Genomic DNA, 22,582 nt, shown 5'->3' with positions numbered 1-22,582 from the left:
AAAGCCAACGGTTATCCTCTATTTAAGGATGTATGAAATAGAGATTAGAATGTTTGAATCATGAATATCAATGAAGGTCATCTAGCATTCAAATGTTATGTTTCCATAGTTTTACAATTATGTAAACATAATTATGAATTCATACCTATTGGACAGCTAAGCACTTTCCTGAAAGAAACTGATAGGTTTGGCTAATTATTGAACATAAGATCATCTAAATACAATTACATGTTGGGATCACATGCTATAGTAGCTTTCTTTTGAATGGAAGTAATTTCATATATTAATTTTACTCTGGAAACTCTTCTTTTGAAGTATCTATCCCTCGTTTGGCAAGTACTAGGGAACAATGTATAATGCATATCTTTGTGATCACAGAAACATTGATACATGCATTTTTCCTCAATTATACAGCTGTCTAAAGAAATCACTTCCCTTTTTATATCTGAGCATACAATTTACCATCAGGGTTTCCATCTGAAGGACTGTTAGAAATCTGGTTATTTTTTCTTTGAGCTGGCTTAATAGTTAATTATATCCATGCCATGTTATTATGCAACATGACACTCACTCTCTCTCTCTCTCTCTCTCTCTCTCTCTCTCTCTCTCTCTCTCTCTCTCTCTCTCTCTCTCTCTCACACACACACACACACACACACACACACTGTTTGGTTTCATACATAACAGATGTATGTTTTTGCAGAATTTGTTCTCCTTCCTTCCCCTTCCTTTATGAGTCAGTGTAATGGCTCACAATTCCTATTCTGGTAAGTAAGATTAAACAATATAAAAACCCAACCCAACTCAGAGCTGTCAGTCAATAGCACCAATATTCTTGGCATAGAATCATTTCATTTTTGTCCCCAAAAACCCTCCATAAGAGCCAGGTTTTGACTACTCTATGGATATACAGTAGGCAGAGGGCATTTAATATATTTTTGTGTGCCAGTTTCAAAAGAAAATGGAAATTAAAACAGCAACTGAGGAATACTAATTTGTACTAACATTAACCTGAGGTAATATATCTGCTGTGGTCATGGTGATATCTATATCCATGGGAAATGGTTATTGGAGAGAGGATGGAAGTTGCCTTGGATAAAGCAGCTGTCAGCAATAAGCCTGCATGGGATAAGTGAAATGCAGTGTCTACATGTAAACAACAACCTGCCCTTGACAAAATGCCAGAGCCCCAAAGCAGTTTTCTAAACCCAAGCATAATTCTTTCATTTGGAGAGGAGGAAAAAAAAATACAGCAAGCTCCAGACCACCCATACAGAACTGGCTGTAAGGATTTAAGGATCAAATGCATTTGATAGACGATCTGGGATACACCTCTTCATTTTCCCTCCTTTGACAGCACCCATAAATATGCAAAGAGTGCCAGAACATCAGCACATCCAGCTTAGCAAGCAGAAAGGCTGTCATATACAGTATGCAAAATCTCAACATAAACAGAAACTTAAGAGCGGCAAATTCCTTAACAATGACAGAATACCATAGACGGGGTTGTGCTAAATAAAAGCAGTGATGAAAGTTGCCCACTAGCAACTGCTACCTCTCTATAAGATTATCAAAAGGCTGCTTTACAGAGAACAAAGCTAAAGCTCAATAGTTATCGCCTACATATGAGATTCCTAAATTTGATCCCAAGTGAAGGTAGACAAGACAGCCTTGTCTAACAAGGAGTTCTCTCCATAATTCATTTCCTTTGGACTGACTTTCCTTATTCCCTTCTCAGAAGACCACTTCATTGACAATAACAGCTCCTGCGGAAAGGAGATATCTGATCTGACTCCCAAGAAGTATAGGGGAGCCTAGTTTTGAAACTGTGATGTGCATTGACCTAGGATAGAAAAAAAACTGAACACGTAAGGGTGCCAGTCAAAACAAATCTCCTAATCTATTGTAATCTATTCTAAACCCTGCTAGCCATAGTCTACAATATTTGTCTCCTTCAAGATAGCCTTATCTAACCAGGTGTCCTCTAACCTTGGATCTATAACAGCTATGCTGTTATAAAAAAAAAAACCAAGAAAGTCTAGTTTGCCTTTTGGAATAAGCACCTTTGGGATATAGCAGTGGTTCTCAACCTGTGGGTCGGGACCCCATTTGGGGTTGAACGATCATTTCACGGGGGTCGCCAAACAACACAGTCCGCCATTTTTTCCCCTTTTCCTTAGCTGTGCTACTCCCTTTTATTCTATTGGCTTTTGAAAGCCAATAGAATAGACTCTCTTGAATAGAGTCTAATTCTATTGGCTTTCAAAAGCCAATAGGAATTGTCCAGGCTGTCTCTGCCCTGCTGAGCCCGCCAAAAGTCCCATTCTGCAAACGGTGTTGCACCAGTTGAGTAGTCCTCGACTTACGACTGGTTGAGTAGTCCTTGACGTACGACCGGTTGGGGGTCGCGGCATTAAAAAGGTTGAGAACCACTGGGATATAGTGATCCACTAATATCTGAATGGCATTCCTGTGCAAAAAGAGGTAAGGTCTGCCCTCCTAAAGCCAACACCACATTATAGCTCAATGTGTTGATATTAAAGGGAAGATCCCTTAGACCAGGGGTAGGCAACCTTGGCTCTTTTATGACTTGTGGACTTCGACTCCCAGAATTCCTCAGCCAGCCATGCTGGCTCAAGAATTCTGGGAGTTGAAGTCCACGAGTCATAAAAGAGCCAAGGTTGCCTACCCCTGCCTTAGACTCATATGCCATATTTTTTTTGATTGAACAATTTACCAATCCAATAGGTATACAATGAAAAACAATAATGGCAATCCAATTTCTGTGTCTTAGATATGAAATTGTTATCAGCCCCCATTTTCAGGGCCAGCCACAGTATTTTGCAGCTTGAGCCAAAGTAGATTACAATTCCCTCTCCTCTGTTTCAATGTGAACAGTATTAAAGGCAAAACAAGAATTTTTTTTTTTACAGCTGAGGCAAAAAACCCCAGAACTATCTCCCACCTTGAAAGTAGAATTTTATAATCAGCAGTTTTTCATGACACACAACACTGGGAAAACTGAGGCAGTTGTTTTATTCTGCCCAAGATTAGGCTGGTTCTAACATTCTTGAAATTAATTAAATTGCTTCAGTATAAAAATATACTCCATATCCTACTTTTTTTTAAAAAAATGGAACATTTGGAGTATTTGAACTTGATTAATATGTTCGGGCAAGTCACGAAAAGTTGATCATAAAATAATCTGCAGATGTTCCTAAATCCCTTTAAAATAATAATACATTAATCAAAATCTTTCTAGGTTATATTGGAGAGATTATATTCACATTAGTTAGAACTTATCTCTGTGGCAAAGTTACTTACGTTATTAAGTGTGGTCCACAATGTTGTTTTTTCAACAAATCAGGAAAAATGGGTCATGACATTTACAGTTTTTTAATTTTGATTCTTTGTATGCCAAAGAAAGTTTAAAAAGAGGGGAGAAACACTTCAAAGGCATAAAATACCAAATGTAAAAGCAAGTTAATATAGGCAGTCCTAACCAGAATGCAGCCTACCCACCATGGTCATAACTTGTGATGGTCGTCAAGCACTTCATGACTGTAGGACATTGCCATCAGCTGTAAACATGGCCTGGTTGCCCAAGTGCCCAAAATATGATCACATGATTGGGGGCACAACTATCTGTCTCTCAGAACTTTGAATCTGAATTGTAACTATTAAGTAGATCCATTGGAACGTCAAATGGTCACTAAATGACTGGTTGTAAGTCAAAGACTACGTGTAGAAAAGTCTGTGCTCAGAAACCTCCTTTTCAATCATTGCATGCCATCCTCCTGTGCTAGATAAGATAGATCTCAACAGCTTTCTTAAAACTAGAAGAGATAGTGCTCACCAAATCTCTGCAAGAAGGGAGGGTGGGACCAACCATGAAAAGCTTGTATCTAAGGTGCCATCAGATGGCAATCTCTTAAGGATGCATCCTGGAGGAAGTTGCTACTATTCAAGGGGATCAGATGGGAAGACAGGGAGAAGTGAGCTCTTAGACAATCAGGTCTGAAGCCATAAAGGCCTTAAATGTTAACAACTAGTACATCGGATATCACATTGAAGATCTAATCAGCAACCAGTACAGTTCCCAAAGCAACTGAGTCACCCAGGTATACTGGGAATTACCCATCACTTCCCAGGTTGCCACATTCTGTGCCGATTGTATCTTCTGAATGTTCGTCAGGTACGGCCCCATTAAAGTAATCTAAATGGAAGATGTCCAAGGCATGAGTTACTGTAACGAGGGCCTCCCCATCCAGGAATGAAACAAAAACTAGGTCTATGGGTGATCTCCTGTGTTCATTGAAATATTTTCCAAGTTCTGTAAACTGTTGCAATATAAGCAATTAATTTTTTCTGTCAGTTTCTATTCTTGTTAGTTTTTAGTTGGTTAGTATTATAAATATTGGAAAACAAAATTACATGTTTCTTTGAACCAATGCTATCTAAAAGTGTGAAAAAAAATTAGCAGCATAGCAAAGAATTTGAACAAGCCCTTCAATTAAGTATTGTTTTTATTCAGTTTCTATTTTTAACCACCTTAATAGACTATGTATACATGCAAATGTATTTTTGCTAGAAGCTATTGAATATTGATGTTTACAATTTCTGTATTTCTCCCTGAGAACATTTATGAATTTATGTATGAAACTCTCAGTATTTTTAAGGATGTTATCTATGTTTTACCTCTTTCCTTCCTTTATTACTGCTATTATTTACCTGCTGATATTTATCCATTTTGTTTTACACAAATTAAACTAAGAGAAATGGTGTCTCCATTTTGTCTCAACCCTAACCCTAACTGTATACTCTGCTTGCTCGGCTTTGGCTACCATTGGGATGAGCCCTAACAAAATTATCTCTGTAGGGATGTGGCATAGAATTATTGTAATTAATTAACATTAAATGTAACACCCAAAACTGTTTCACAAACCATTCCCACTCCAAAGTAAAACATATTCTTTCTACTGCAATGCTCTACGAATGTATAAACATTTCTTCCTCCATTTCCTTACAGTTAGTAAAAAAAAAAAAACTAAAAGGGGGGGGGAGGAAGGCGGTTGAAAAGTTTGATATGTAAATAAATAAAATAAATAAAAGTGACTGCATATAAATTTAAAACTCCACAGCCTACAGAGCACAAACATGTACTATGCCTCAAGACATTGCTAAGCCAAAGGAAAAAAAGTTGCCAATTTCCCATTTCCTGCTTTTCATCAGATTTAAATATATACAGATGCAAATATAAGTAGAGTGTCTGGATTCTATCTAGTCAGTGACAGAATCTCGGCTGGCCATTGCTGGTTACTCTCTAAAGTTAAACCAATCAGATCGCAATTTCATATGAATTCTTTAATTAATCAGCTACTGTAGGGAAGGCTTCATACTTTTTTCTAGAGCAAGAGGTCAACCATAATTCCCATCTCTGCTGATGATATAATGTTGAACAAATCAATATGTCATGCAATTTAATAGCCTTTATGCATCTCTATCAATCCTCAGTCCACCAACAACTCTAAAGCAGCCTACTCAAATTGCCTGCCAGCTAATACCGGTGATGAGACAATCGGTGTTTACGTATTTGAAAAAAAATAATATGGATGTTCTTACAAAGCCTGGTGATATTTTACCAAGTCTCAGTTCCAGGGTTATTAATCATACAGATCTCCACAAAAAATATCAGTGAATAGCAAAAATATTTAAGGCGTAGGGAAGTCAAAAAAATAAACTGCAGTATCAGGAGACAAAAGGGGAAAAGAAAAACAACACACTTTTCTGTGGAAAAAGCCACTGCAAATTTGGAGAATGTACCTACCTTATTATAGCTAATAAGGGTCTCTATGTCCCTTTTTATATTACAGTTGCTATGCAAAAACTACTTCAGCACAGCTATCCATAATAGTGAAACCATAATGACTGAAAACCAAGCAAAAATTCAGGGCTTTGCAGCTGAGAGGCTGCAACTTCATCACTACACATGTCATTAAAGTAAAAAAGTATCCTATACTGTCTTTTTGGAGGTACTCTGGAGAAATGAAGATGCTGAAACTGATTCCTGTTTTTGTTCTTTAATTCTGAGGACCCACAAAGACAAGTATGTTACTGCTCCCAACTGATAAAAAGGAAGGAGGAATAAGAAGTGAGAAGGGGCGTTGGTCTTACCTGAACGCCTTTTCTCAGTACGGAGATGGATAATCCATGGATGGGTTTTCTCTGTCTGCCTGCTCTTGAGACCAAGTAGCCAAAGCTTGACACGCCCCCACTTCCTGTGGAGTCCATTCTTAACGAGGGCGAATTGGCTGATGATTGACGAGGTATTGGCTCTCAGCTCCCTACTAGCGGCCTGCTGGCCTTGGGGTGGGTGTGGATTATCCATCTCCGTACTGAGAAAAGGCGTTCAGGTAAGACCAACGCCCCTTCTCCAGTACAGGAGATGGATAATCCACGGATGGGACGTACCAAAGCCTCACTGTCCCAAGGGGTGGGAAACAGATAAGGCCGGTAGATTGATCTCTGAGACAACTTGCTGGAGGACCCTCCTACCAAAGGAGGCGTCCGCCGATGCAAAGCGGTCTATCTTGTAGTGTCGTATAAACGGGGAAGGCGAGGACCATGTCGCGGCCCTGCAAACTTCCTCGATTGACGCCTGGGTAGCCCATGCCGCCGAAGTTGCAGCGCTTCGGGTGGAATGGGCCGTGAGATGACTTGGGGGCGGCAGGGATGATACATTGTAAGCTTCTGCGATACAGCTTCGGATCCACCTTCCAATGGTGCCCGCGGAAACTTTCCGCCCCAACGTGCCCGCTTGGAAGGACACAAATAGGGCCTCCGATTTGCGGAAGGGTTCTGTACGCTTTATATAACGCCGCAAGGCTCTGCGGACGTCCAATGTATGCCACTGCCGCTCCCGGTCATGTGTTGGATTTGGACAGAAGTTTGGGAGAATTACTTCCTGTGTCCTGTGAAAGAGTGAATTCACCTTCGGTATGAAGGCAGGATCTAACCTAAGGACCACCCTGTCCTTGTGGAAAATGCATAGGTCGTTTCTGACTGACAGTGCGGCCAGTTCCGAAATTCGTCTGGCCGATGTGATGGCAATCAGGAACGCCACCTTTAGCGACAGGTGTCGCAAGGAAACGGTCGCCAATGGTTCAAATGGTGACCGAGTGAGTGCGTGAAGGACTCGCAGTAGTTCCCAGGACGGGTACCTGTGAATTACTGGAGGTCTGGTGTTATAGGCGCCCTTGATAAAGGCGCGGATCCTGGGGTGGTGAGCTAAGGGAACCGAATCCGTGCAGGTGAGGAGGGTGGACAAGGCTGCCACTTGCCTGCGGATGGTCGCGGGGGCGAGGCCTCTGTCTAGTCCCTGCAAGAGGTAATCTACTATCTGAGGGATGTAGAGTTTGTGTAAGTCAAACTGCCGTTCCCTCCACCAAAGGCAAAATTTTTTCCAAGTGGAGTCATAAATGCGGTTTGTTGCCGGACGGCGTGAAGCTTGAATTATGGTAATGGCCCCGGGAGAGAATAGTTCCTGTGCCATTATCTGGCGCTCAAGTGCCAGGCGGTCAGTTGTAACCATTGGGGTTCCGGGTGACTGATGGTTCCCTGGTGTAGGGACACTTGATGAGGGGGAATGTTCCATGGGGGCGACTGAGACAGGTTCATCAGGTCGGCGAACCACGGTCTCTGTGGCCAATATGGTGCTACTAGGATCACTTCTGCCCGCTCCTGAATCAGCTTTCGGATGACCGCCGGTATGAGTGGTAGTGGGGGAAAGGCATAAAGCAGACCCTGAGGCCACTGAGTTCTCAGAGCGTCCGTCCCCTCTGCTCGCGGGTTGAAGTAACGAGAGTAAAATCTGGGGAGCTGGGCATTGTCTGATGATGCGAACAGATCGAGGATCGGGTACCCGAACTTGCGGGAGATGTCTAGGAACAAGTTCGGGTGTAGCCCCCACTCCGAAGGGTCCACTGTGGTGCGGCTTAGGAAGTCCGCTTGCTGGTTGTTGACCCCCGATATGTGTTCCGCTTTTAGTGACTTCAGATTGGGCTCTACCCAGCTGAATAGGAGTCGTGACTCTGTCATCAGGGTTTTTGATCTGGTCCCCCCCTGCCGATTGATGTGCGCCTTGGCTGCTACGTTGTCTGTTAGGACTAGAACGTGGTGGCCTCTGATTCTGTCTTTGAATTGTTGCAAGGCTAGGTGGATAGCCCTGAGTTCTAGCCAGTTGATGTTGTTTCTCAGATCCATGGCGGACCAACGTCCCTGTACAAACTGGGAGTCCAGATGGGCTCCCCAACCATACAGACTGGCGTCTGTAGTGATGGTAACTCTGACTGGTTCCTTGAAGGGTGACCCCTTGGTCACGGCCCGAGAGCACCACCAGCGTAGCGCCCTGCGGATTTGTGCCGTGACCCTGACTAGGTGGTTGGATGCGCTGGTGTTCTGCCGTTGGTAAGGGAGCAGAAACCACTGTAGTTCCCGTAGGTGGAGCCTGGCCCAGGGTACAATGGCTATGGCCGATACCATCTTGCCCAATAATTGGGAAAGTGTTAGTATCGGAACTGAACGTTGCCTGTGAACCCAGCGAGCCAGTTCCCTGATGCCGGCCACCCGGTCTTGGGAGAGATAGACCATACAGTTGGTTGTGTCTATCATGGCCCCCAGATGCAGCAGCCTGGACGAGGGAACTGTCTGGCTCTTCTGAAAGTTTACTGAGAATCCGTGTAATTGGAGGACGCGAATGACGGTCCTTACGTCCGCCTGAGCTGTCTGTAGGGATGTTGCTTGGATTAGTATGTCGTCTAGGTAACATTGGACGCGTATTGGGATTTTTCTCAGTTTGGCGGCTACCGCTGCTAGTATCTTGGTAAATACCCTGGGTGCCGAAGATAGACCGAAGGGGAGAGCTCTGTATTGGAAGTGTTTTCCCCCGTAACAGAAACGTAGGAACCGGCGGTGGTTTGGGTGGATGGGGATGTGAAGGTAGGCTTCCGTGAGGTCTATCGATGCCAGGAAGTCTCCTTCTCTGATGCTTCCCAGGATGGACTGAAGGGATTGCATCTTGAATTTTTTGTATGTGATGTAGCGGTTGAGGTTTTTTAGGTCCAGGATTGCCCTCCATCCTCCTGAAGTCTTTGGAACCACGAAGAGGATGGAGTAAAATCCTCTGCCTCTGTATTCCGCTGGGACCGGTTCTATTGCTTGAATGTCCAACAGGTGTTGGATGGCCTCCTGCATGAGTTTGCGTTTGGTGGGGTTCCTGGAGACCGAGCAGTTGATGAGTCGGTCTGGGGGTGTGACCAGGAACTCCAGGGACAGCCCGGACTGGATGGTTTGTAGTACCCAGTTGTCCGTGGAGGTCTGCTCCCACTGGTGGAAGAAGTGAGCTAGTCTTCCTCCAATGGGTAGGTCTATGTAGGAGTCATTTTGTCTTCCGGTACGGACGACCCGTTCCACGAAAGGGTCGTCTCGACTGGTTTTGTTGTCTGGGCTGGAACCCCGGTCTGTCGTAGGGGCGGCCGTACGGTTTGTTCTGCCTGGGGGTGAATGGCTTGGGTGCCTGACTGATAGGCGTGGTTGTCGGTTGGCGAAAGGACTGCCTACGAAAGTAAGGTGTGGTACGTTTGTCTGACCTTTTGTTCAAGTGTGCCATGACCTTCCGCTTGTCTTTGTTCTCTACAAGATAGGGGTCCAAGGCCTCCCCAAACAGACCGTTGCTTGAGTAAGGGGCGGTCGCTAGCCGCCACTTAGCCTTGGTGTCAGCTTGCCAGTGTTTTAGCCATAGCATTCTCCTGGCAATTATGTTGGATGCTATGGATCTGGATGAAAAAATGGCCGATTGGAACGTTGCGTCTGCAGCGTATTCCGTGGCTGCTACCATCTTAGCCAGGTCCTGGTGTGTTCGTATGTCCTCCATAGGAACTATGGTTTGTAGTTGTTGCAACCAGATGAGGGTGGCCCGGACAAAAAAGGAGGCCGAGGTGGCTGCTTTGATGGCCCATGCCGCTGTCTGGTGGGTTTTGCGAAAGGCTTGTTCCCACTTTTTGTCATCTGCCTTAAGGGCCTCCACTAGGTCCCCAGCCATGGCTGTCTGGGAGACCAAGGGGGTCCAGGCTTCATCTACTTTAGGAATTTCTAAGGCCTCATTGAGGTCTGTGGCAGTGCTGTATAATTTTTTGTCCGTACCACTCACTGATGGGAAGGAAGCGGGAGAGTCCCATGGCTTCTTGATCCCTTTCAGGAAAATGGCGGGGCAAGGTATATGGTGTTGCGTTGTCACCTTTTCTACGAATATGGGTCTGGATGTGGTGGCCGGTGTCGCTTGCGGCTGAGAAAACTGATCCATCCCCATGTCAGCAATGGCTGTGGCCTTGCGTAGTATCGTGAGGAAGCGGTTGGGATTAAATAATCCCCCTGAGGGGGGCTCAGGGGGAAGTTCCTCATCCTCTGACATAGAGATCCCAGGTTGATCCTCCTCTTGTGGTGAAGAATAACCACTCATGGAGGACTGGGCCGGGGAGACGGGTTCCTGAATGCCTGAGGACTCTGAGGGGAGTTCCGAGTGTGGCATGGCTGAGATGGAGGGCCCCTGGTCGTGGTGGGCGGAGCGCTGTGCTAGGGCTCGGTCCACCACTTTGGTTAATAGGGCCTCTAGCCGTCCATCTGCCCAGATGTCCCCTATGTCATTACCTTTGGGTGTGGTGACCGCAGGTGGAGAGTTGGACTCAGTGGTTGTGCCTGCCGCCGTGGTTGTTTGTTGGGCTGATGTAGATGGCGGATCCAGTGGTTGCGGTGTTCCTGGAATGGACCACGCGCTCTGGGTTGATGTGGATGGACCCAATGGTAATTCCATCTCGGTGGCCGCTATTTGAACCAATTCCAATTGGGCCTGCCTCTGCGCTCTGGAGAACTCCTTCTCCAGGGCCTGGTGCCTACGGCTGGCTTGCTTTTCCGCCAACTTGGAGGGCCTCTTGAGCGAGTGTTTTGTCTTCGCTTTGCACTTGCCTGCCGCCTTCTGGTCAGAAGGTGTGTTGCAGCCGTAATTGGGAGATGGAGGGGTCGTGCTCATGGATTGAGGCAACGAGGGTCCCTCCATTCCGCTTGAGCAGTCCCAGAAAAACTGAGAAGACGCTCAGGCAGGCAAGTATTGGCGGGAGCGAAATTGGAACAAGTACCAGGACTGTTCCCCTGATCACCCGACCACAACAAAAATATTCTCTCTGGGCTAAGGTCACGGTAGCTGAGGGAGGTACCGAAGGCACCTTTTGAACCACTCTTTGGGTTCCGCCCGGAGGCCTTAGGTGACCAGGCAACGTGCACCAGTAGAAAAAGGAAAAGGGAGGCAAAAAATATCAGTGGCGACCTCAAAAGGGTCTGTAGGCCTGACTTAATACACAACAGGTATCAAATGGCGGTCACCTAGAGCGGAATTTATTCTTATTAATACTATTACTATTATACTAATAACAGGAACAACAACAATAATAAAATAATAATAATAATAACAACAACAACAATGGTGATGATGATAATATTGTGTGTTCTGCCTTTAGGCCTGTTGGCCCTGCAGTCGCTTAATTTTTAGCTTTAAAAAGAATTTTTTTTAATTATTATTATTTTTATTATTATTAAAATTTATGTATTTATTTTTATTATTATTATATTTTGTCCTATTATTATATGTGTGTATCAGGGGTGGAGCGCTGGCTGTGCGTTCCTATTCCGCCTCTATCAGTGATTCCAGATATGATGTGGAGCTTCCTTAAGCTCGGTTTGCCTTTCTCTGGCAAGAGATGGCAGCCGCAGCTCGTTTCTCCCTGAAAACGGGCTTGGCGGATCCCAGGAGGGTTCTCTAGCCTCCGTTTCTTGGTTGGGGCTTACTCCCTTCCTGTGCTTCGGCTTTTTAAAAAGGAGGGTGGCCGCGGCTCGTTTCCCTCTGAAAATAAGCTCCGCAGCCTCCCAGAAGCTGCTTGTGCCCGGGGATTTAAATTTGGCGCGCTGGTGACGTTTTAAGGGAATCCCAGTCAGGGATTGCCTTTGTTGCCTGAAAACGGCAACTAAAATGGCGCCCGCGGTTGCCCTGGGCTGCTAGGGAATCTCCGATGATCCGAATTCAAGTTTGAATCCGGACCTGGAGATTGTTATTTTTTCCCCCAATTTGAGGAAAAAATCCCTTGGAAGGTTGGGGAGAAAAGCTCAGCAAGTGGTCTCTGCTGATGCCTTCCCCCCCCCCTTTTCCACCTCCAGAGCCCTGGGGCTGGCTGGGATCCGTGGGGAGTTTCCCCCCCCACACCCCCTTTTTCAATTTTAATATAGGATCAGGGATGATCCCAAGGAAAACTTAGTGGTTGGGGGAAAGGTTCAGCAAGTAGTCTCTGCTGATGCCTTCTTCCCCCCCTTTCCACCCCCCAGAGCCCTGGGGCTGGCTGATATCTGTGGGGAAGTTTCCCTCCCCACCAATCCCCTTTTTAATTTTAGGTTTGAGATCAGGACTGATCCCCAGAAAATTTTGTGGTTAAATTCCTATAGGTGGCAATTTTTTTGGAAGGGGAAGCCAATTATCAAGGGATAATCAATCAATGGATTTCTTGTCTAACCTGATAAGCTGAGAGCCACGCCAAAACGAGTCTTCTCGAGCAGAGACCAAGTTAAGAATGGACTCCACAGGAAGTGGGGGCGTGTCAAGCTTTGGCTACTTGGTCTCAAGAGCAGGCAGACAGAGAAAACCCATCCGTGGATTATCCATCTCCTGTACTGGAGAAAGAGAATTTTAGAAGAAGAAAAGGAGGGAGCTCCAGGGGTAAACAGACTGGGAAAAAAACTGTCGGTCAAGAGTGTCTGACATTTTGTGAAAGGCTCTCCAGAGGACAGGCAGTCCTCGACTTAGAAGCATTCATTTAGTGACTGCTCAAACTTACAACAGCACCGAAAAAAGTGATTTATCACCATTTTTCACACTTACAACTGCTGTTGCAGCCCCTTGGAGACTGACACTTATTGGCATGTATTTATGATGGCTGCAATGTCCCGAGATCATGTGGTCACCTTTTGCAACCTTCTGACCAGCAAAATCAATGGGGAAGCCACATTCACCTAACAACGGTGTTACTAACATAACTACTGCAGTGATTCACTTACCAATTATGGCAAGAAAGGTCGTAAAATGAAACAAAATTCACTTAACAACTGCCTCGCTTAGTAGTGGAAATTTTGGGCTCAATTGTGGTTATAAGTCAAAGACTATCTGTATCATCCAGGACTCTCCACCATTCTGTTACAATTATATCCAGATTCTAGTAGAATTGTTGCAGTTATTTTCTAGATCACTGGGAAAGATGGTCAAGAGCCTACTCTATATGGAATAATCTGTTTCCCATAGTTAAAATGCCTCCCAGCTTTTGGGCATTCACATATAGGGTAAAACAGTCATATAACCTTTGGAATATAGTAGAAAATTCTTAGTAGTTGACAGCAATGGAAGATATGCTTCTGTTTGGGAAATTATTGTATGTGTCATACTTTTATATTTTTAATTCTGTAAGCCTCCTAAAGTCTGATGAGTAGGCACAGTACCATTGGTGGTAACAATAAATGAATACATATAATATAAATCTTTTTCCGCTTTGCAGAAATTGTGGTTCAGTCTCCTACAAAGCCAATGTCAACATGTAGATGCTTGTATTTTTTCGTGGCACTCTGATAATGTAGGAATGAGTGAAGTTATATGATGATGACTAGGTCATCATTCTTATGGAAAAGGGGACTTCATGTAAGCAAGGAAAGGCCAGATGATAAAAGTACTGTATTTTACAAAACGCCTCAGTGAAGAATTAAAAAGATTTATCTGCTTAAGATCACTTCTTTTCCTGCATGCAACACTATTTTAGACATATCTCAGAAGTCTAAATTGCTTAAAATTTATTTTTTTCTTTTTCTGCATACGTACTGTCACACTAAATATGTGACACAGAAACTGTATCTAGCTTGCAAACTCAAGGTTAATCATCAATTGCTGAGCCATTCCAGGCAACAGGAGTAACCCTAATAGGGATGAAGCATCCCAAGATAATAAACATAATAATCTCTAATACCAGCACTAAGATATTTCTGACCAGACAGGGAGACATTTCTCATCCAGGGCAAACAATGCATCAACAATCTCTGACCTATCTTTTAAACCCATCTTCAAACACCAGGACCTACACCTTTTAAACCTTTGGTTTAAAAAAATAATACCCTTAAATTAGACTATAAAATACAATATTCACAGGAGATGGCAGCTTAAGTCCAATCAGGCTAAATGCAGGTATATTTGAGAGCTACGTTCCTGTATGATTTAGTGGCTAATTAATGGTTTGTTTTAATCTCTGTGCACTATGTTGACTGATTTTATATAGCTACAATGGCTAGTATGTGCAACATTTTAAAACAATACTAAGTTAGACTAGGTTTTTGCAAGCAACATATGAAATGAATTCTAGTGCCTTTACTATTTTTAAAGGAATAGTTATGTCAAATGGGCTTTCTTTCACATGTTCAAAACATAAAGGTTAAACAAATCAAAGGATGTTTGGTTTTAAGCTCTGTTTAAATGGGTGCATCTAAACGTAGCAGACAACAGAAGACATTTAAGTGGCTGGGCAGAAACTGGAACTAACCCAGTTGAACTCATCTACTTAGGTAAGATGTTTCTCCTTGCTCCATTAACTTAAAATAGGCTACTTCTACAAACCCTTTACTTCCCATCTGAAACAACAAGAGAACCTCTTAACCTCTGACCAGCTTTTGAGTCAAAGAGTCTGGAATACCCTTAATCAGATTATACCCTCTCTTCAATCTCTCTTGCTGGGCAGATGGATTCCTGCACATATAAGAAAAAAAGAGGTAAAAATATATTACTTCAGCCCAGACACCCTCCAGATGCCTGAACTTCAGTTCTCAGAATCCAGGCAGCTGATTTACCTATTTATTATGACAGCCTTCTGCAATCTTGAATAGATTAGGGTTGGGTATGCCAAATACAGGTGGTCTTCGATTTACGGACACAATTGAGTCCAAAATGTATGTTGCCGAGTGAGACAGTTGTGAGTTTTGCCCCATATTATAACCCTTTTACCACAGCTGTTAAGGAAATCGCTGCAGTTGTTACATTAGTACCACGGTTAAGTGAATCTGGCTTCCTCATTTGACTTTGCTTGTTAGGAGGTCGTAAAAGTGATCACATGACCCCTGAAACTTGTCATAAAATATAAACCAGTTGCCTAGCATCCAAATTTTGATCAGGTGACCATGGGGATGCTGCAATAGTCGTAACAGTGAAAAACAATCATAAGCCACTTTTTTCAGTGTCACTGTACGAGTAGTTACTAAATGAATGGTTGTTAAGTCGAGGACTACCTTGGCTCTTTTATGACTTTTATGGCATGGCTGCCTCAGGATTTCTGGGAGTTGAAGTCCACGAGTCATAAAAGAGCCAAGGTTGCCTCCCCCTGACCTATACTAATCTGGGTGGCCTGTAGTGAAAACACAAAGCAAAAAATGTGTAATTGTTAAAAAGAAAATTAAAACATACAAGATGCATACCTTCACTTAAAACTATTAGGAGCAAACGGTCAGTGGAAAAATATAGTCTTGGTTGTTTTGTGAAATATTAACAAGATGGCGGCAGCCAGAGACCTCTGAGGACAGAGAGTTTTATGAAGTGTCACAGCGAATGCCTGTTGTCTAATCCACAGCCCATGAATTTAAGGAAATTAAATCTATACAATGTTCTAATAGGGAAAAGCTGGAATACAAAATTAGATTTGGCTGAAAAGAACTGGGTTCAAAATATACTTATGAAGTAAAAGGCGACATAAAAAACTTATTTTGAACACAGGAACTCAGGATCAGGGCCTCCCAAACGATATCCCCTAGGTGTGCTACACTTAATAACATTTACAATGACTTGTACATTCTTTTAAAAAGCAAGAAAAAGCCGGGGGGGGGACCTGACCATACATTTACTGCTATGTTATACAACAGAGATAGCATTAAGCCAATAGAATACATAAAGGAAAAATGCATGTGTCTGGAAAAACTCACAATTCTTGGCCAACCTGTCAAATACATTACCATATAAAGAATAACAGCCATGGAGCGGGTAGAAAAAGCTATGCTATTACAAAAATATCAGAGAAAAGATGGAAAGGGAGACTCCATTAATTTCATAGGTATGGAAAGGCGTGCAATTTTATATTTGCTCTTTGATTAATAGAATTTTTATCGGTAGAGCTCAATAGAAAAGGCAAAATCTCTGCCTCCCAACTTCTATTCGCAATTACTGAGGGCTTCAGGACTATTCACAAAATCAGTTTCTATGTTTTCTGTAACCTCTAGAAAACCAAGGCATCCAGGAGAGGTATAGTGAACTGAAGCAGAGTCAGAGTGACCAAGGACCTGGTGAGTAGGTGGTTCCTTGTAAGTTCTCCAGGTAAGGAGAGGACTGGAGATCATCCACATGTGCTCTGGACAGCTGTTCCCCATAAGGAGGCCCAAGGACAGTATTTTCCATAGGTTTGCACTGGGAGACAACTGGGTTAGTCATTTTACTCACAACTGCAACACAGACTTTCAAAGGACACTAACCTTTCAAAGGTTCACAAACCTCACTTTCTAATCATTTTCAGAAATTGCTCATTAAAACTTCTAAGCCAGTGGTGGCGAACCTATGGCACGCGTGCCAGAGGCGGCACTCGGAGCTGTTGCCCCAGCCTCGCCTCCCCCCATGATCCCCTCCTCACCAGCAGACCCCCTGGAGAATTGCCCGAGTGTGGCCCACGCAGAGCAACGCAGCCAAAGACATGGCAGCCAGGCAGCATAGACAAGACTCTGCCCTCACACCCCATTGCGCACAGTTGATGCTGTGGGGCGTGAGCAGAGGGTGTGGCCACCATGGCGCTGCTGGGTTGCCCGGGCAATCTGTGGTGGGTCCTGGAGGCAGTGAGTGGCCCTGTGGGCAGATGGGGTGGGGGATGGGGTGGGGCAGGAGGTGAAGCAGAGGCAGGCCCAGTTTTTGGGCACTCGGTCTCTAAAAGGTTCACCATCACTGTTCTAAGCTATTAGACATCTTAGGAATGACAAGTTTGAAAACATCGGGTTAGTCTGTTTTTAACCTGACCAAAAGAAAACTTTAATTATATGGTAGGACAAGGAATTTGTTTCTCTTCCACTATCTTCTCCGCAAACAAAGGATTAGATTCCTGTGTAGCAGAGGTAGATGGTTTGGGTTCCTGCTCCGTGGCCAAGTTGGCCGTGGTACAGGCCTTCAGAAGTAAAGATCTGAACAGGGATGGATCAAAAAGACCCGTTGTAGGAGTCGGGTCTGGAGCCGCCTCCTCATCCTCTGACATGGGAATATCCACTGATTCCAGGTCCACCGATTCGCCTTCTCCTAATTGAGATGATGCTTCAGATACACCTGAACCTGGTATCTGAACCTGCCCCACCTGTAATGCAGGTGTGGGCAGAGGCGGCGGTGCCTGGGGAAACCCTTGACTCATTGAAGAAGCCATAAATTGGTTGAACGCCTGATGCATATAGCTCTGGAACTGTTCTGCCCACATGCCCTGATCTGTGGAACGAGCACCAGCCGCTGTGGGGGAATGTGTGGCTACCGGAACTTGTTGTATGATGGAAGAAACAGAAGGAGGAGGGGGAGGAGGAGGAGGAAGATGAGAAGGAGGGGAGGAAGAGGGACTAACCTGTTCAGTTTCTCCTTGAGGGGCATCATAAGAAGGCACACTTGGAGGCTCAAATGGGGACCAGTCCAGTGAAACAGGGGGAACCACTTCAGCCTCACTGGACCTGAGCCTTTGAATTCTGGAAAATTCCTTTTCTAGTGCCTGATGTCTCCTCGAGGCCTCTCTCTCAGCAGCCTTGGAGGGTTCCTCGGTGGTTAAATGTTTGGTTTTAGCCTTCTTCTTCCCCCACCCCCACGTTCCATTCAGAAGATCTGCGTTTTGGTTGTGTGGAGGGAACTCCAGAACTCTGTGATGTCTGAGGAGTTTCACTGTCTGCCATCGCTCGCTGGATATTCCGAATAGGAGATATCCAGGAATGGGGGAAAAATATGCAGATCTGGTTGTCAGAGAGGGAAGATCCCATGCTCTGAGCAACAGCAATGGCAAACAGCCAAACAGTCCACTGGAACTGCCTGGATAGGCCCTGCTAACAACAGTGCCTGCGAGCTACAAGGAACAGGTAATTCAAATAGTCCCTTAATTATAAACAGATTGTATTATGTGTATATGTTCTTGATTCCACTCTTCCTTTGTTCAGAATAATAAGGTAAGTCAACAAGATATACTGTGTAGTTTCCGCCTTAGGAGCCTAACACAGTAGGCTATAGTATAATTACTCAGGCCTGAAAAATACCACTGGTAATAAGGCCTACAAATGGCGACCACGCCCAAGGTGGAATTCAAAATGGCGGCTGCAAGCCTCGTGTCTTGCAAAATGGCGACGCCCCAGGGAGAACTTCCCCAACGTCTAATTGGGCCGGATAACAGCAATACTGGGGAATCCTGCAACACTTGCTCCTTCCCCCTCTTATCTATAAGGCAGAAAAACACTTGCGGTTGTTGCACAGCCTCCGCTGCGATCCCGATCAATGCTTGCACCTGCTGGAGCCTTGTGGCCATGAGGGAAGAACGAAGCCTCCCAACCGAGCTGTGCTCCGCTGGAACCAACGACGAATCAACCTGCTCCTGAGCGCCGAATTCAGGCTCCGTTTTAGCACTAAACAGCTGTTCAGCGCTATTCGTAGCTCCGACAGAGTCGGATCAATTGGTCCCAGAGGCCCACGAGCCTCTGCTGGCTAAAAGTTCTGCCTGCCTCTAAATACCTTCAAACTGCTATACAATCAATTAATTTAAACTCTAGTCTAGCAGAGGAGCCACCAAAATTGCGTCTGCTCTGAGCAAAGACTAAATTAAAACTGGGGAAAGACCATCCCAAGGAGGCGTGGCTGAACTTCAAACTTAGTCTCTCTGAGCAGGAAGGTTGAAATAACCCACCGGTAGATGCTACATCTGCATGCTGGAGAATTTGAGGTTGGCTACTCTGATTCATGCCTTGGATATATGTTATTTGGAAAGTTTTATTAGCCTATTGTCATGGGAATGTAACTGAACTATCATAACTCAGCATAACTCAGTATAGTGCCAAGGTTCTGCGTAAATCAAAATAAGCTTGTTTCATAGCAAGAGCAAGGGGGTAAGGGATTAACTCACAAGAAGAAATGGAAATGAAGATCCTTTCTGTTCCAAACAGAAGCTGGTTGTGAAGGATGATGGCAGTGGTAAAGAATTTGAAGTCACAAATCATAAGGCTACAAAAGAGCTTTGATTTTCATCAGCTCTCAAAGTAGTTGGTGCTTGATGGTCACGTCTTCCAATAGAAGGTTCTAAAATGGTTCCTACGGGAAAACTCTTAAGATCTCTTTGGATCAGGTTAAGCACCAGAAGAGTTCAAGGTTTAGATAGCTGTCAAGTGGATGGCTACAGTTGCAGATTAGAGTAACAGATGCAGACGAACAACAAAGGTACCTGTGATAGAAGAATTACACTTTAGATGACTCTAAACAATGCTTGTAAAATTCAGTTGATCCAGAGTGTTGCAGCCAAATTACTGACAGTCTATCTTCAAATGCAGAGAGCAGGGGAAAAAAAAAGTCTACATTCTTCCATATGAACATACTAGGCTTTTTAAAATCTCAGGATATGAATTTCTAAGTTCCAGGCCAATTTGTGAAGTGCATCCATTGTATCAATAGTTGTTTCCAGGCTCTGGAACTCTGTGCCAAGGAGTAGCTCTCATTTTGAAAACATTCTAGCAGTAGTAACTTTTTAAAATGTAATCATGCATGCTCCTGGCCTTTGATCTAATCCATAATGATACTAGAATTTGTTTTAGCCAGTTTTTAAATTGATATTGTTATAATTATTCTTTCTCGGTAACTGGAATGTTCAATAACATAAAGAGACCTGTCAATCCTATGAGCCCTTCCATGGATAAGGAAAAATCTCTACTAGAAAATTAGACCTTTTTATATACGAGGAACAACATGAAAAAGTAGAGTCACATCAGCCTTTGCAGCAGGCAAGGTTAAGGAAGACTCAAGGTATGTTCTGTATTATTGCAAGGTAGAATAAGAGAATCTTGAAAGCCTGTTAAAACTCATCTCTGTCCCATCTTATGTCAAACAAAATCAAGATGGAGTTGCTTTAAGTTTCTTTCTTAGAAACAATCTTTTCTGAAAGTCCTGCTTTAATGCTTTGTTCATTCCTTTCCTGTTCCCAAGGCTGGGTCTACCTGTCTTCAGAAGTTATTCTACTGAAGGAACTGCTCATCCTGTTATCCAGTGGAATACATTGCCATATTGTGTAATGCCAGAATACATGGGTGAGATATAGGGAGAAATACAAAATGCCATTGCTGGAATCTCTTGCCAAAAATAGTAGTTTGATCAAATTTAACATTATGACGGTAGACAGAAAGGAATCAATGGGAAATGGAGCTCTGAGGATCACTCACAGCAGACTATCATATCCACAGGGGTGATGATACTGAGTTAGATACCACAGGAGCTGTATCTCATTCCTGTGTAAGGGATACAGAATGGGAAGGAGCCTGGGGAAGATTTGAAAGACGTTACTTTCACTCCTTGTTATCTGACATTCTTAATCACCCTAGTATCTCTCAACTAACTCGATTCCATATGAACAGCAGGAAGGAGAATGCAAGAGAAACAAAATATATTTTTCTCTCCCTCCTACTGCCTATCCCTGGAGAGCCTCTTGATAACAAGCTGGCAACACAACCCTGTCTGAAGAGGATTCGTGAATCAGTAGGATGCAACTAAGACCTAGAAATAAGTGTTGCAAATCCTTTTGTGTTAGCACTATCTCTAGTAGTCTTTGAGGGGTGTCAATAATCATAACAGGATATAGCTAAGAACAGCAAGCAAAACAGGGCAATTTATGAATACCTGCATAGCACACCTGAACTGAATTGAATTTTAGTTCAACAATAGACTTTAACAGGTCCAGCAGGTCTTCCCAACAGGAACCTTCTGCATCTGTTTGGATGGTAACTCTCAGACATGCCAATCAAAACTGGTCTTAGCACTGTCCATGTAACATTGCTGTTTAGAGACTGCAGAAACAGGCCACCATAGAGATACCTAGGAAAATCTGAACACACACACCCCGCCCCCGATTTGGCTTCCTCAACTGGAAATTCTAAAAACTGTAATAATCTCAGCACATCTGGAGGCCTCAAATTGGCCCTTCCTTTTCAGGGTTCTTCCAACAACAACAAGTAATTCCAGCATTACTTCTGTATCCAATCTCCTAATGAAGATCTGTCCTTCCAATTCTTAGAGCCCAAAGCAGAGCTGTATAAACCCCACAGGCCTATTCCCATATAGTAAGGAGAGGAAAAAAGAAAGAACTTATTATTTACTTCTTAAAATACCATCTTTGTTCCGACTTGATTCTCTGAATTTGTTTGTTTTCTGAGGGGAAAGAATTAGTATTAACTCTATCCACAAGAGCAATGATTGAGTTGAAGAAAACATCTCCCTTAGGCTGGTATGAGGAAGTAATAGGAGTGGGCTTCAGAATCATACTTCCTTTGCTTCCTACAGCCTCTTCTGCATTCTCACTCTGACAAGAAAATCCCATAGTGAGAGTGGGAGAAGGGAAGGCACAAACAAGGCCAACAGTCTCTTCTTGATCTTTATCTGGATACAATCTTGAACATGAAATATTACTTCACAGGCCTCAAGTTCCACATGCAAAATGATTTAACGAAATAAAATGTGGTTTAAGGTGGCAGATGAGCATGCGGACAATAACTCAAAACAAAAGAATGTAAATGGAAGGCAACAGCAACAACATTCAAACAAGAAACGTTCTGAAATTGGGTTGAGGAAAAAAACAAAAAGAGGAACTCCAGGATTTAGAGGTTATCAAGGACGCTTTTTCTAAATTCCTTATAACTGGGGAGCCAGAGTGTGTCAATTAAACTTCCCTCTGGTGGGCGAAAATGATGGATTTCCTGAAGCAAAACTGTTAAGTGACAATGAATCACTTCTTTGCTGTGCCAAATTTTAATATTTTGTGGCTCGCTGCAGTCTCTGTTTAGTTATTTTGCAGAACAACCCTCTCCAGCTCCTCCTCTTTCTTCCATCAACAGGGCTTTAATTTAATCTAATGTAGTTTTAACTTTTTAGCTAAAGTTACTTTGAAACGAGTTCTCCAAGCATTTGGTGCCAGGGTCAGTGCAGCAAGCAAAATGCTTGGCTGAGTCTTCAGAGATGAATGATTAGTTGTTCCACTGAAATCAGCAATACTTGCTTCCAAGAAAATATACTTAAGGTTGGAATATTACAAGGAGAAAAGGCAGGTTCAAATCCCAGAACAATTATAAAGCACAACTATTTATTTATCAAATTTCTATACTGCATTTCAGATTTGTGTTCCTCTGTTGGATTATCCCCCTCCTAATAATGGGACATAAATAT

The 22,582-nt window shown here is 43.6% G+C and overlaps 1 protein-coding gene across 1 annotated transcript in view; it reads right to left on the bottom strand.

Annotated features, from left to right (window-relative positions):
• Positions 1-22,582, bottom strand: part of LOC120299171 (prickle-like protein 2) — a 143,239-nt gene that overhangs the window by 85,842 nt on the left and 34,815 nt on the right.

This window comes from Crotalus tigris, unplaced genomic scaffold (assembly GCF_016545835.1).
Source record: "Crotalus tigris isolate CLP2741 ecotype Arizona unplaced genomic scaffold, ASM1654583v1 scf7180000024281.4978605, whole genome shotgun sequence".
In the NCBI taxonomy this organism is placed as follows: domain Eukaryota; kingdom Metazoa; phylum Chordata; class Lepidosauria; order Squamata; family Viperidae; genus Crotalus; species Crotalus tigris.
This window is presented reverse-complemented; position numbering and strand designations above follow the sequence as displayed.